At 41.6% G+C, this 12,103-nt stretch overlaps 1 protein-coding gene across 4 annotated transcripts in view; it reads right to left on the reverse strand.

The window, feature by feature from the left end:
• Positions 1-12,103, reverse strand: part of LOC111966563 (vitamin D3 receptor A) — an 88,997-nt gene that overhangs the window by 41,358 nt on the left and 35,536 nt on the right. The gene's annotated exons all lie outside the window — the stretch shown is intronic.

Raw genomic sequence — 12,103 nt, forward strand, 5'->3', positions numbered from 1 at the left:
CCAGTAAYATTGCACCTAAATCAATCATTTATCGGATCATCAAGAACTTCAAGGAGAGCAGTTCAATTGTTGTGAAGAAGGCTTCAGGGCGCCCAAGAAAGTCCAGCAAGCGCCAGGACCGTCTCCTAATGTTGATTCAGCTGCGGGATCGGGGCACCACCAGTACAGAGATTGCTCAGGAATGGCAGCAGGCAGGTGTGAGTGCATCTGCACGCACAGTGAGGCGAAGACTTTTGGAGGATGGCCTGGTGTCAAGAAGAGCAGCAAAGAAGCCACTTCTCTCCAGGAAAAACATCAGGGACAGACTGATATTCTGCAAAAGGTACAGGGATTGGACTGCTGAGGACTGGGGTAAAGTCATTTTCTCTGATGAATCCCCTTTCCGATTGTTTGGGGCATCCGGGAAAAAGTTTGTCCGGAGAAGAGCAGGTGAGCGCTACCATCAGTCCTGTGTCATGCCAACAGTAAAGCATCCTGAGACCATTCATGTGTGGGGTTGCTTCTCAGCCAAGGGAGTGGGCTCACTCACAATTTTGCCTAAGAACACAGCCATGAATAAAGAATGGTACCAACACATCCTTCGAGAGCAACTTCTCCCAACCATCCAGGAACAGTTTGGTGACGAACAATGCCTTTTCGAGCATGATGAGCACCTTGCCATAAGGCAACAGTGATAACTAAGTGGCCCAGGGAAAAAAACATTGATATTTTGGGTCCATGGCTAGGAAACTCCCCAGACCTTAATCCCATTGAGAACTTGTGGTCAATCCTCAAGAGGCGGGTAGACAAACAAAACCCCACAAATTCTGACGAACTCCAAGCATTGATTATGCAAAAATAGGCTGCCATCAGTCAGGATGTGGCCCAGAAGTTAATTGACAGCATGCCAGGGTGGATTGCAGAGGTCTTAAAAAAGAAGGGTCAACACTGCAAATATTGACACTTTGCATCAACTTCATGTAATTGTCAATAAAAGCCTGACACTTATGAAATGCTTGTAATTATACTTCAGTATTCCATAGTAACATCTGACAAAAATATCTGAAGCAGCAAACTTTGTGGAAATTCATATGTGTCATTCTCAAAACTTTTGGAAACGGATAATATGCTAATGAAATCACCAGACTTCCCTAAGTATCCCTGGATATGGGCATCCGAAACTGGATAACTAATATTATTCTCTTGCTCATCAAAGCAATATAATAAAATAAAATAAACAACATTATCCCTTTCCCCAGATCCACACTGCTGCAGCGACTCTGAACTTTGGACCTTGTTTTCGGCATTGGCTGGAAATGAATAGGCCGCCGTGTTGTTGGCAGGCTGACAAAAGTGAAAAGGGAGAGAGAAAAAAACAACTTGTGGTTTAGAGTGGTATGGGGGGCCCCAAATCCCTTCGGCGAGGCCTCGTAGGGATGAATAACAGGAACATAAACTTGCATAGCAGCATAACTGAGCTGAGCAGTGCTGAGCTTTACGATGCCGACTGTCCACACCCCTCTCTCGCAACCATGGTGGAATGTATATCTGAATTCTACTAGCTATGTATTATTAGTAACTAAGCCAACTTTCCCTTTGATAAATCTTTTATTTACTTCAACAGTAAGAGACTGTCATTACATTAATAGATACATTTAAGAGCAAACTTTAAAAAAAGAACTGTAGTGCTTATGGTCTCCGAAACTGGACAGGATGAAGTATGGCATCTATGACTGGGGTCAAGGTGTGTCATCTTGTGAGCACAAATTAGAAGAGTTGTGACCACACAAAATCTAACCTCCCACCCCGTCCCCTCTCTAAAATATGTTTTCAGCCCATCCTCCATTTGCCTTGACTTAAACAAGAGAGGGCTGTAGTTCAAAGTTCAGAGGCGCAACAACAGTCAGAGGATGCACACAGACAGAAACACAAAATCAGATTACCACAGCAAAGAAATCCCTCTCTGTGGGAATGATTGCCTGAACTCTGATAAGTGCATAAAGCAGTTAACAAAAACAGACTGGCTCGTAACCTTTGGGATTTAAACTAGCGTGAGACATGTCCAACGGTATAGCCTATCGGGCTGACAGGTTATCACAGTGCGTGATGAGCTGGAGGGAGATGAACTTCCTTATAGAGCAGCAAGCCATTTGTTACTCAAGACTGATATGTCAGCCATCTTACTCAGGCAGCTTTGACTGACAATTAGAGAGAATGGAGGGCAGACCGTTAAGGTAAAAGGAGAGATGACTTGTATGTTCCCCACAGGGCACTAATAACATACCTGGTCAAAGGTTTAGATGTGGCAAAACCTCCTACCTTGTGGAAACAACTAGTCAAATAACTGCACAAGAGCACAAGCATGTACTACAGCCCTGTGTAATGCAAAGACAAGTAGTGTACTTTTAAACATCTGGGAAACAGGATATTGTTAATGTGTAAAATAACAAGCAAAAACCAAATAGGGCAAATGACTAGAGCCCGACAGAAATGTGATTTATGGGTCTGATACTGATTTTAGGGGGGCAAAAATCACCAATTACATCTGCCGATAGTGTGGAAAGAAAAAAATACTTTAAAATATTTTTCAAAATTGTGCTCCAAATGATTCACAGAATTTAAATTGTTTTCTTAACATTACAATTACATTATTTAAAGAACATTTTGTGGTTTACATGATAACCACCAAAAAGCAACTTTATCCTCTATAAATATGAAAGTAAATACAAAACACTTCTTCAGTTTACCTTCTTAGACACATCTTTAAGTTATACATATCTATGGGGGTAGATAAGAATGTAGAAGTGTTTGTGCTGATGAACCACAAGCACACTAATAAACAAGGACTGAATTAATTGAACTTGGTCAAAAGTAAACCTGAAACTTCACTTTTCACAAGATCAAACTATGCAGTGAAATCCTGTAACATGCGGTTCATAATGCCACCACTTTGCATTGAGTAGATTTACTGGTGCTTTACAACAGTCAAAGGTCATGTAAATAAACAATTTACGCTTGTTCGGAGATACTTTCGAGAGATGGGAAACTCCATTGTATTAACAGCCATTGTGTACGTTTCCCATGCATCGTGCAGTGCATTCTGGCAATTCTGGAACAAGGAGAGCTCTCCTTCAAGGACTGCATGGGAGTCAATTGGGCACTAGCTCAAAAAAAACATTAGCATTAATTTTGTCAACAAGAAGAACAACACATTTTTCAGAGATGTGAGTTAATTAACTTGTTCTCTGTAATATCGCAGAGTTCTGGAATTGTGACATTACGTACTTGAGGAAAATAGGCAGGTTTCTTGACTCACCCTGACTGAGACGCAATTGCCTGGCGATTAGCTCAGCAACCACGCAACACAGCATGACAATATGAACGCGACTGATCGAAAGTGCTGTGTGAGGTGTTTTACGTTCCTCCATTCATTGCCCAATGGGATTCCTATCACCTCTTTTCTCCCCCTCTCTGGCTTGTTATCACAATGTACTGTGTTATGACAAGCACAGGCTAGCTGTTCATTACAAAAAAATATTCTTACTGAAACCATAAATTACACTGTTATTCAATACAAAATGTACTGGCTATATATTTCAACTGCAAATGGCATGCACTGATGACTGAAAACGTTAATGCAGTAAAATGCTTGCCTGCCACACTGGTTTTAATTTAGTTCTAATTTAGCTAGCTAGCTAACTTTCTCATCACTAATGATGCACATGGGCTGAATGATTTATCTGCGCCATCTAAATAAGCACACTAACATAACAGGCCCAGATGGTAACAGTGTTATTATTGTATGAAGGATGAGTCAGCATTGACTTTGGCAGCAGTCTAGTGTTCGCACATAAGTAGCACAAATTGCAAGCTAGCCTGGCTAACTACCTTGCTGGCTAGATAGTGCCTAACTACCTTGCTGGTTAGTTAGTCAGCTAATGTTAACCAAGTGAGCATGTGATGACAGGGCTGCTTGTTTGGTGAAGTGTACTTTTGTTTATTTACTTATTGAAATACGCTGTCGCTGGCTGTGGCAAGCTAACCACCATGCCCACTGAGTCACGTTGGGACTTACGGGCTGAATGATGTTCATTGAGCAGCAAACGCACATTTGTTCATTCTAAGTAAATAATAGTTGTGCTTTATCCGTGGAATAAAGACAGATACAAATATTTCTGTGAAAGTCTAATAATCAGCCGATAATATTGTAGCGACCCGCATATCATAAATCGGTTGGGCTCTACAAATGACACAGCATTTCTGAACTCCTCATTTAGAGCAGAACTAGTAAAGTAGCCAATTTTGTTAGGAAAGGAATTTCAAAAACACCTGAAAGAGATTTACCAAAACTGCAAAATACAAGGGACTAGTATATTAATATTTTGCCGTTCTTGCAAATCCCCTTGACGTTGTTTGTTAACATATGTTAAGACTGTTAGTAAACAAAATAGCTGCTCATCATCAATATAGGCCTGTTGTAGTAAAGTGATCCTCCTGTGGGGAACAATGCCCCCTCTGCTGGAAAACCACGTGGGGTCTCTTCAAATCAGATTTCAACACCAGTGACAACTCAGCTGCTGAGAGGTCACGCAAAGATCAATGGAATTCTGTCAATTACAGAATTGCAGTATAGAACCAAAGCATCAATGAAACGCCCAGCAGACAGCTGCAGTGCATGAAAAATGAACTGAACTGACACACTTATAGCTAATGTCCGACTAGGCTAGATTTTACTATGGCCACCATCACTTTTCCCTGAAGAGTCACATTTAAAAAAAACTTGCCCATTAAAACCCAAGAGGCTAGGTACTCACATTCAAGTATTAGATGGGCTCACTAAGCATTCACCGAGTGGAGCTGTCAATGAGTGCTCAGTGCTCACCGTGTGGTCTTTTTCTGTCGACAGCTTGTGTTCACACATTCATTGGCCGGGCATTGAACACAGGCTAATTTAATAGTCCAATGCACAAAGATAAGCTCCCAAAGAACCTGCTCGAAAAGTGTTCACCTCCTAAAATAAAAAGCTAGAATACCTTACATTACTAGAAAGAAATCCTTAAATGACTATAAACATAGAATTGATAAGTCAGACTTCGTCAAACTAGGTAAAACACAAGAGCACTGACCTGAGCGACTCAGAGGGGTCTGTGGATCCATTTCCTCTGAATTAGAAAATACAGTTTCCAGACAAAATCCCCCAAGGTCTGTGAGAAAAAGAGTATTCTCCTCTGCCTAACACTCCTTTTGGTGGCTCTCTTATTCTTTCAACCCCTCAGGTGCAGTAATGTCTCTCTCTGTACCGGTTCAGTAGTGATGCCAAAGAGGTGAGTGGTGTTAGTTAATGTTTAACATACTCATGGGGTCAGCAGTGCAAACTCCAGGACTGGCGTGGGCAAAAGAGAGAGGTCCACCAACATATGAGATGTGGCCCACAAATGTTCTCATAACATCCTGACATGCAATTCCATTCATCAAAATAAAAAGGACCATGAGCAAGGAAAGGCTGTAGTGAAACCGCAACAGTTAACAGACCAGCCTTTAAAACAAGAGTATGTACTTGACATTCACTTAAGTGGGGAAATAATTACATAAACACAGTAAGTAGGATGTGTGGACAGATCAAAGTTAGCATTATATTAACATAATGCAGCGTAACGGTATTATGGTGCTCCGATAGTTACGGTGAGATTGCTTTCAACCAATATTTGGCAAAGTAAAACTTACATTCTAGCTGAATAAGCCCCTTTGATTTAGATTTTTTTCTATGGAATCAGCTATAAGCTGGAACAGCCCACATGACATTGGAATGTTGTAGGTTAGCAGAACCATGTTCTGAAATGTCTGAAGAGTTTAGCTCTGCTTGTCATGTGCACTGAGCCACCGACCAGTATGTTGTTACATCACCTGACCAATGGGAGTAGGGCCTACATAAAAATAAATTTAAAAAAATCACTTGACAGGAAGGTTTGGATTTTATTACTGTACTGCATTACAAAAACAAACAGGTGATGGAAAGTGTAGGGGAGTGCACCTAACCTCAAGACAAGACATGGCAGATGAGCCCTTCAAAAGAGAATCATCAGGCTATGCATCTCTATTAAACACTGGCAGCGACATATGACCTTGGGAAACGCCACATTGTCTGTACAGCACCGAGACGTCAAGTTGGTGAGGGGGTTGAGGAAACTATACATTAAGTTCTCCTCAGCTAATAGGGGTGGACTCAACAAGAACATTGAGATTATCAACTTGGTTTAGGAAGGGGAACAGATTAAGATCTGAGCTTTGTCCACTGCCAAATCTTCATGTTTGGCAAAAAAAAGGTGCCAAGCGTAACATATTAGCCTGTTGAACAAAAAGGTGCCTAATATGGCAGTAATAGCCCTACAGGCAACATGAGATTTATGATTAGGAACACATTCATCTTCACTTCAGCCACTCAAAATAACCTAATTTAAGAAATTCCCTTCATTTTAGATCGGTAGATTATTGAACAATTACTAAATTGGTTGAGAGTTAGGGTAAGCATACCTATTAACCCTTGTGGTGTTCATGTTTTTGTTATTCACCCAATGTTCGCAGGTCTGACGGACCCACAACATTATTGGGTTTTTAAAACAATACAGCCATAACAATTTACGTAAGAATACTTAACTTAAATTACAAGCAATATAGACAGCATACATGGTTCCCATTTGCCATTTACCTCTGCTAGATCACATTTATCAATAAAAGCGATGTTTGAAAAAACATTGGTGGAATAAATCATGTTATCATGAACAAATATAAATGAAACAAGGTTTATCACTATTGATGTTTATTGCGTTGAAATGAACAAATTGGAAGGACAAACTGTACATATAGTATTTTATGGAAATGATTTWAAAAAAAGTCCCATTGAACAGAAATTAAGGCCAAGGGACAGAATTTTACTGTGTGTGTTGCAAATGTATTTCTTGCACTTGACGCATGTGTATTGTGTCTTCCTGTCCTTCTTGGGTCCACACACGTCACAGCGCTTCTTCTTGTTGCTACCGGCTGCAAACTAGAATAATGAACACTTAGTTCAGGAATTTTACTCTCACACACACACCAGGGTAGGAGAGTCAGACACACACGCAACATCACTCACACTTACTTCTGGTATTGGAGTTGTTGGTTCTGTGGGTCGGGTGGATGGGGCATCCTCATCCTGAATCCTCCTCACGATGGCTGCAGAAGCTGGGGTCCTTGGGATATGTTGCCTCCTTTGGATTTGAGGTCTTACCAAATGCCTTACCCAGCTTCGAGAAAGAGACGTTTCCTCCGGAGCTTCCCTCTGTTCCAATCTGGGTTCAACACCTTCCAGATGACAAACGTGTTGTATGCCGAGATGTTCAAGATGTTGAAGAATATCACAAGTGGCCAGTGCAGGGTTTTCCTTCTTTTGCAGTTGTAGCCAGTCACCAGTCTCACTTGTCTAAATTATCCACCGCTCCTTTTGTGGCATTATAATCCATTATGATTTCAGTTTTTTGTTATGTTCCTGGCCACAGATTCTCCCATCACTATGCAGAGTACTCACGAGTACCACATTTCTGCCTTTCTTTGGCACGTAGGACGTGTCGGCCGTGAACACAAACTTAGAGGAATTGATAAGCCTGTTCCATGTATTTAACAGCTGAGGTGGGAGCTCTGGCTTGTTTTTTCGTACTGTTCCTACCATCGCCAGCTTCCTCTTGAGGAGCTCCTGTCCCAGCTTGTGCTAAGTAAAAAAAAAAAAAAATTAAATAAAAGTTATTCCATGTYATGTTGTGGCCACGGAGTCCCTGTGTCACATCCAGGACAACCTGCATCCTTTGGTTCTTCTCAGGGGCTCCTCCATCTCGCTTCCCCGTATACACTTGCAAGTTCCACGCATATGAAGCAGCATCACAGGCAGCCCAGATCTTGATTCCATATTTTGTGGGTTTAGACAGTACGTACTGCCTGAAGGGGCACCAGCCACTAAATAGCATAAGCTGCTCATCAACAGTAACGTTGGGCCCAGGGTTGTAAAAAAGGGGAAGGCCGACTAACCACACTGACCTGATTGCAGCTAGCTGGTCTCTCTGCCGCCGAGCTGGTCTGGTGTCTCGGTTATCTAAGCGTATAATCCTGGAAATAAATGTGGAGGTTTTCCAGAGACATTGTTGCACTGAAATGTTCTCTGCCAGTTTCTGCATCCCACAGGGATTCTGTGGATTCCCCACTGGATTTGAACACCAGCAAGGATAAGAACCCCAAAGTATGCATGTAAATGAATTTGGCCCATAGCTCTCCAAAAACACACATTCCCTCCAAATTAGAGCAGTGCAGAATGATTTTTGGGATGGTGTCTGGGATGAACAGTTCAAAAGAAGACTATGTCCTGCACATGAGTAACCGCCATCCGCGTTGGCCCTGGTTGTATCCMTATCCCATTGGTAGCCATGCAGGGTGGCTCATTCCTTCAGCAAGAAGACCATTACATTTCACAATCCTTCAGGCTGTTGATAAGCTGGTCCTGGGGCTGGCTGCTGATGGGCTGGTCCTGGCTGAGGGTCACTCTCATCCTCTTCTTCCAACTCACTTTCAGACTCTGAATTGACAGACACACGATCCTCATATTTGGAGAATTCTTCATCTTCCAAAGTGGAAGACGCTCCTTCCACACCAGCTTCTCTCTCTGCTGAATTTATTTCTAAAAAAGGTAGATCTTTTTTTTTTTTTTTTCATACCGATTGATTGTGGTAAGGAGCCACACATGCTAAGCTATTTATTTGTTGTCCCTCCCTCAATTTGCACCTGGCTGGGGTAGAGTGGGAATATACTGTTTTTTTTWATTTGTTTTTTTTACAATATATCAAAATAATATGTTGTAATAACATTGTGCAGGTTCCCGCAAGACATTGTGTAGTTTCACACACTACAAAGGTTAAAGAGTGTGAGAAAAGCGGGAGACAGGCAGGTTATTGGTGCTATGTTGAAACAGCCGGCACAGGGAGGAGGAAGACCGTGAAGGCAAACCTTTTTGTTTAATTTTTTACTTGTTTTCACCTACACACACACACATACATTTTTATTACCGTCGGATCGATTGGACCTGAACACCACATATGTAATATAAATGTGTAGGGAGGTGCACAGTGTGCACTCAATGAAAATGTGTTATTTTGAATGTTCTTCACAGAAGATGAGCCAAGGCCAATGTGTCTCAGATTAATTATTTTTTCAATTGTATCATTTTTCTTTTAGTAATAATTGGATATATGTCCCACAGACCCAAACACCACACAAGGGTTAAGCCCATTTCCATTTTTGGATTTAAAAAAACTAAAATATAGGAACAAAAATCTGCTGTTTAATGTTTCAATTTATTCATCTGGTTATTATATCCATAACTGGTGTTATTATAATAAGCCAATCAGAAGTTTTATTATTAAGTTACTGATCATTGGTTAAGTTCCCACTAATGGCCAATTTCAAAGATGAAAAAAATTAAATAAAAACTTAAGACCCTCAGATACACATTACAGATATTTTTATACTTTCTCAGATGTGTGATCATACTTGGTAAAATTAAGAGATTCATGTGCTGATACTGTAAATTCTCATGATAGCATATTTCATGAGCATATATTACTACTTCCTGCCAATTGAAAATATGGGTTTTTCATACCTGCATATCACACAGTAGCAACATAACCTGGTGAACTACAACAACATATCAGGCATTCACAGCTACTTTTTTTTTTTTTTTTATCATTTTGAACATTGCATTGTTATACATAATGCCATTTTGTAAATTTGACATCTCTCAGGTGCGCATAAAGGTACAGGAGCACAAAAAGCACTCCCTCCATACAGAATGTAAATGACAAAATACATATTTTTCAATACTAACTTTGCATAATATTGTAGTCTATAGTGTATATTTATACCCTAAACCATTGGTTTCCAAATATTTTATGAGTAGACTGCTATTCTGTATTTGTCACCATAAAATCACTCCTATTAAGCCCGGTTTGCATTGAAACATGTCGATAGTGTATGATATCCCTAATATTTCAATGAACATGAGCTTAAATACTGTATCTTTACCAAGATTAGAAACAATTATGAAAAATGTGAAACCTCTGTACTCTATCCAAGACTGGGTGGACAGGTAGTCGATGCAGTGGGAAGAATATGATCAGGTTAGAGGGACAGAAGACCTACAAGTGAGGGACAAAAATGCAAACAAGTGAGGGACAAGAGATGACTATTGGGCAGCTACTCTTGCACTTTTGGGTGGGGGCATCGTCATATTGTTGTCATTCATTCATCCAGGTGATTTTTTGTTGTTGATCTAGCACCGGTACTTTTAATACACAGTTGATAGGATTTAGGAAGACAAGTTGAACTAGTTAAGAAGAAAAGCAGTACAGCAAATGTGAATCACCTTCCAGATAATTCATTTAAAGTTATGGTCTTTGTTGCATGGCTTCTTATCCACAGAGCGCCAGTGTGGGTACAGGGTTGTGTTCTGACCAAGCAACAGACCAACACCGTTCTACTAATCAGGTCTTGATTGAAGTCGATGATTAATTGAGTCAGGTGTGTGTGTGTGTACTGGTTGGCAAGAACAAAAGCCTAAGTCCACATTGATCTCTGTGGATACGATTGGACACCCCCCTCTCATAACTGCTACCTTCATGATGAACAGCAATGACCAGTTTATTTTAATACCTTTGGGGAGATTAATATACATTTGGATTATATTAATCTCCCCATAAGACATATAAGTGTGCAAGTTTTGAACATCTGGAAATTACAAAAAAAATATATACACTGCTCAAAAAAATAAAGGGAACACTAAAATAACACATCCTAGATCTGAATGAATGAAATATTCTTATTAAATACTTTTTTCTTTACATAGTTGAATGTTCTGACAACAAAATCACACAAAAATTATCAATGGAAATCAAATTTATCAACCCATGGAGGTCTGGATTTGGAGTCACACTCAAAATTAAAGTGGAAAACCACACTACAGGCTGAAAACTGTCACTTAGGAAGCAACACTGATTGCATAAATTTCACATGCTGTTGTGCAAATGGAATAGACAAAGGTGGAAATTATAGGCAATTAGCAAGACACCCAATAAAGGAGGTGTTCTGCAGGTGGTGACCACAGACCACTTCTCAGTTCCTATGCTTCCTGGCTGATGTTTTGGTCACTTTTGAATGCTGGCGGTGCTTTCACTCTAGTAGTAGCATGAGACGGAGTCTACAACCCACACAAGTGGCTCAGGTAGTGCAGCTCATCCAGGATGGCAACATCAATGCGAGCTGTGGCAAAAAGGTTTGCTGTGTCTGTCAGCGTAGTGTCCAGAGCATGGAGGCGCTACCAGGAGACAGGCCAGTACATCAGGAGACGTGGAGGAGCCGTAGGAGGGCAACAACCCAGCAGCAGGACCGCTACCTCCGCTTTGTGCAAGGATGAGCACTGCAAGAGCCCTGCAAAATGACCTCCAGCAGGCCACAAATGTGCATGTGTCTGCTCAAACGGTCAGAAACAGACTCCATGAGGGTGGTATGAGGGCCCGACGTCCACAGGTGGGGGTTGTGCTTACAGCCCAACCCCGTGCAGGACGTTTGACATTTGCCAGAGAACCAAGATTGGCAAATTCGCCACTGGCCCTGTGCTCTTCACAGATGAAAGCAGGTTCACACTGAGCACGTGAAAGAGTCTGGAGACGCCGTGGAGAACGTTCTGCTGCCTGCAACATCCTCCAGCATGACCGGTTTGGCGGTGGGTCAGTCATGGTGTGGGGTGGCATTTCTTTGGGGGCCGCACAGCCAGAGGTAGCCTGACTGCCATTAGGTACCGAGATGAGATCCTCAGACCCCTTGTGAGACCATATGCTGGTGCGGTTGGCCCTGGGTTCCTCCTAATGCAAGACAATGCTAGACCTCATGTGGCTGGAGTGTCAGCAGTTCCTGCAAGAGGAAGGCATTGATGCTATGGATGGCGCCCGTTCCCCAGACCTGAATCCAATTGAGCACATCTGGGACATCATGTCTCGCTCCATCCACCAACGCCACGTTGCACCACAGACTGTCCAGGAGTTGGCGATGC

This window comes from Salvelinus sp. IW2-2015, linkage group LG7 (genome assembly GCF_002910315.2).
Source record: "Salvelinus sp. IW2-2015 linkage group LG7, ASM291031v2, whole genome shotgun sequence".
NCBI classification, from domain to species: domain Eukaryota; kingdom Metazoa; phylum Chordata; class Actinopteri; order Salmoniformes; family Salmonidae; genus Salvelinus; species Salvelinus sp. IW2-2015.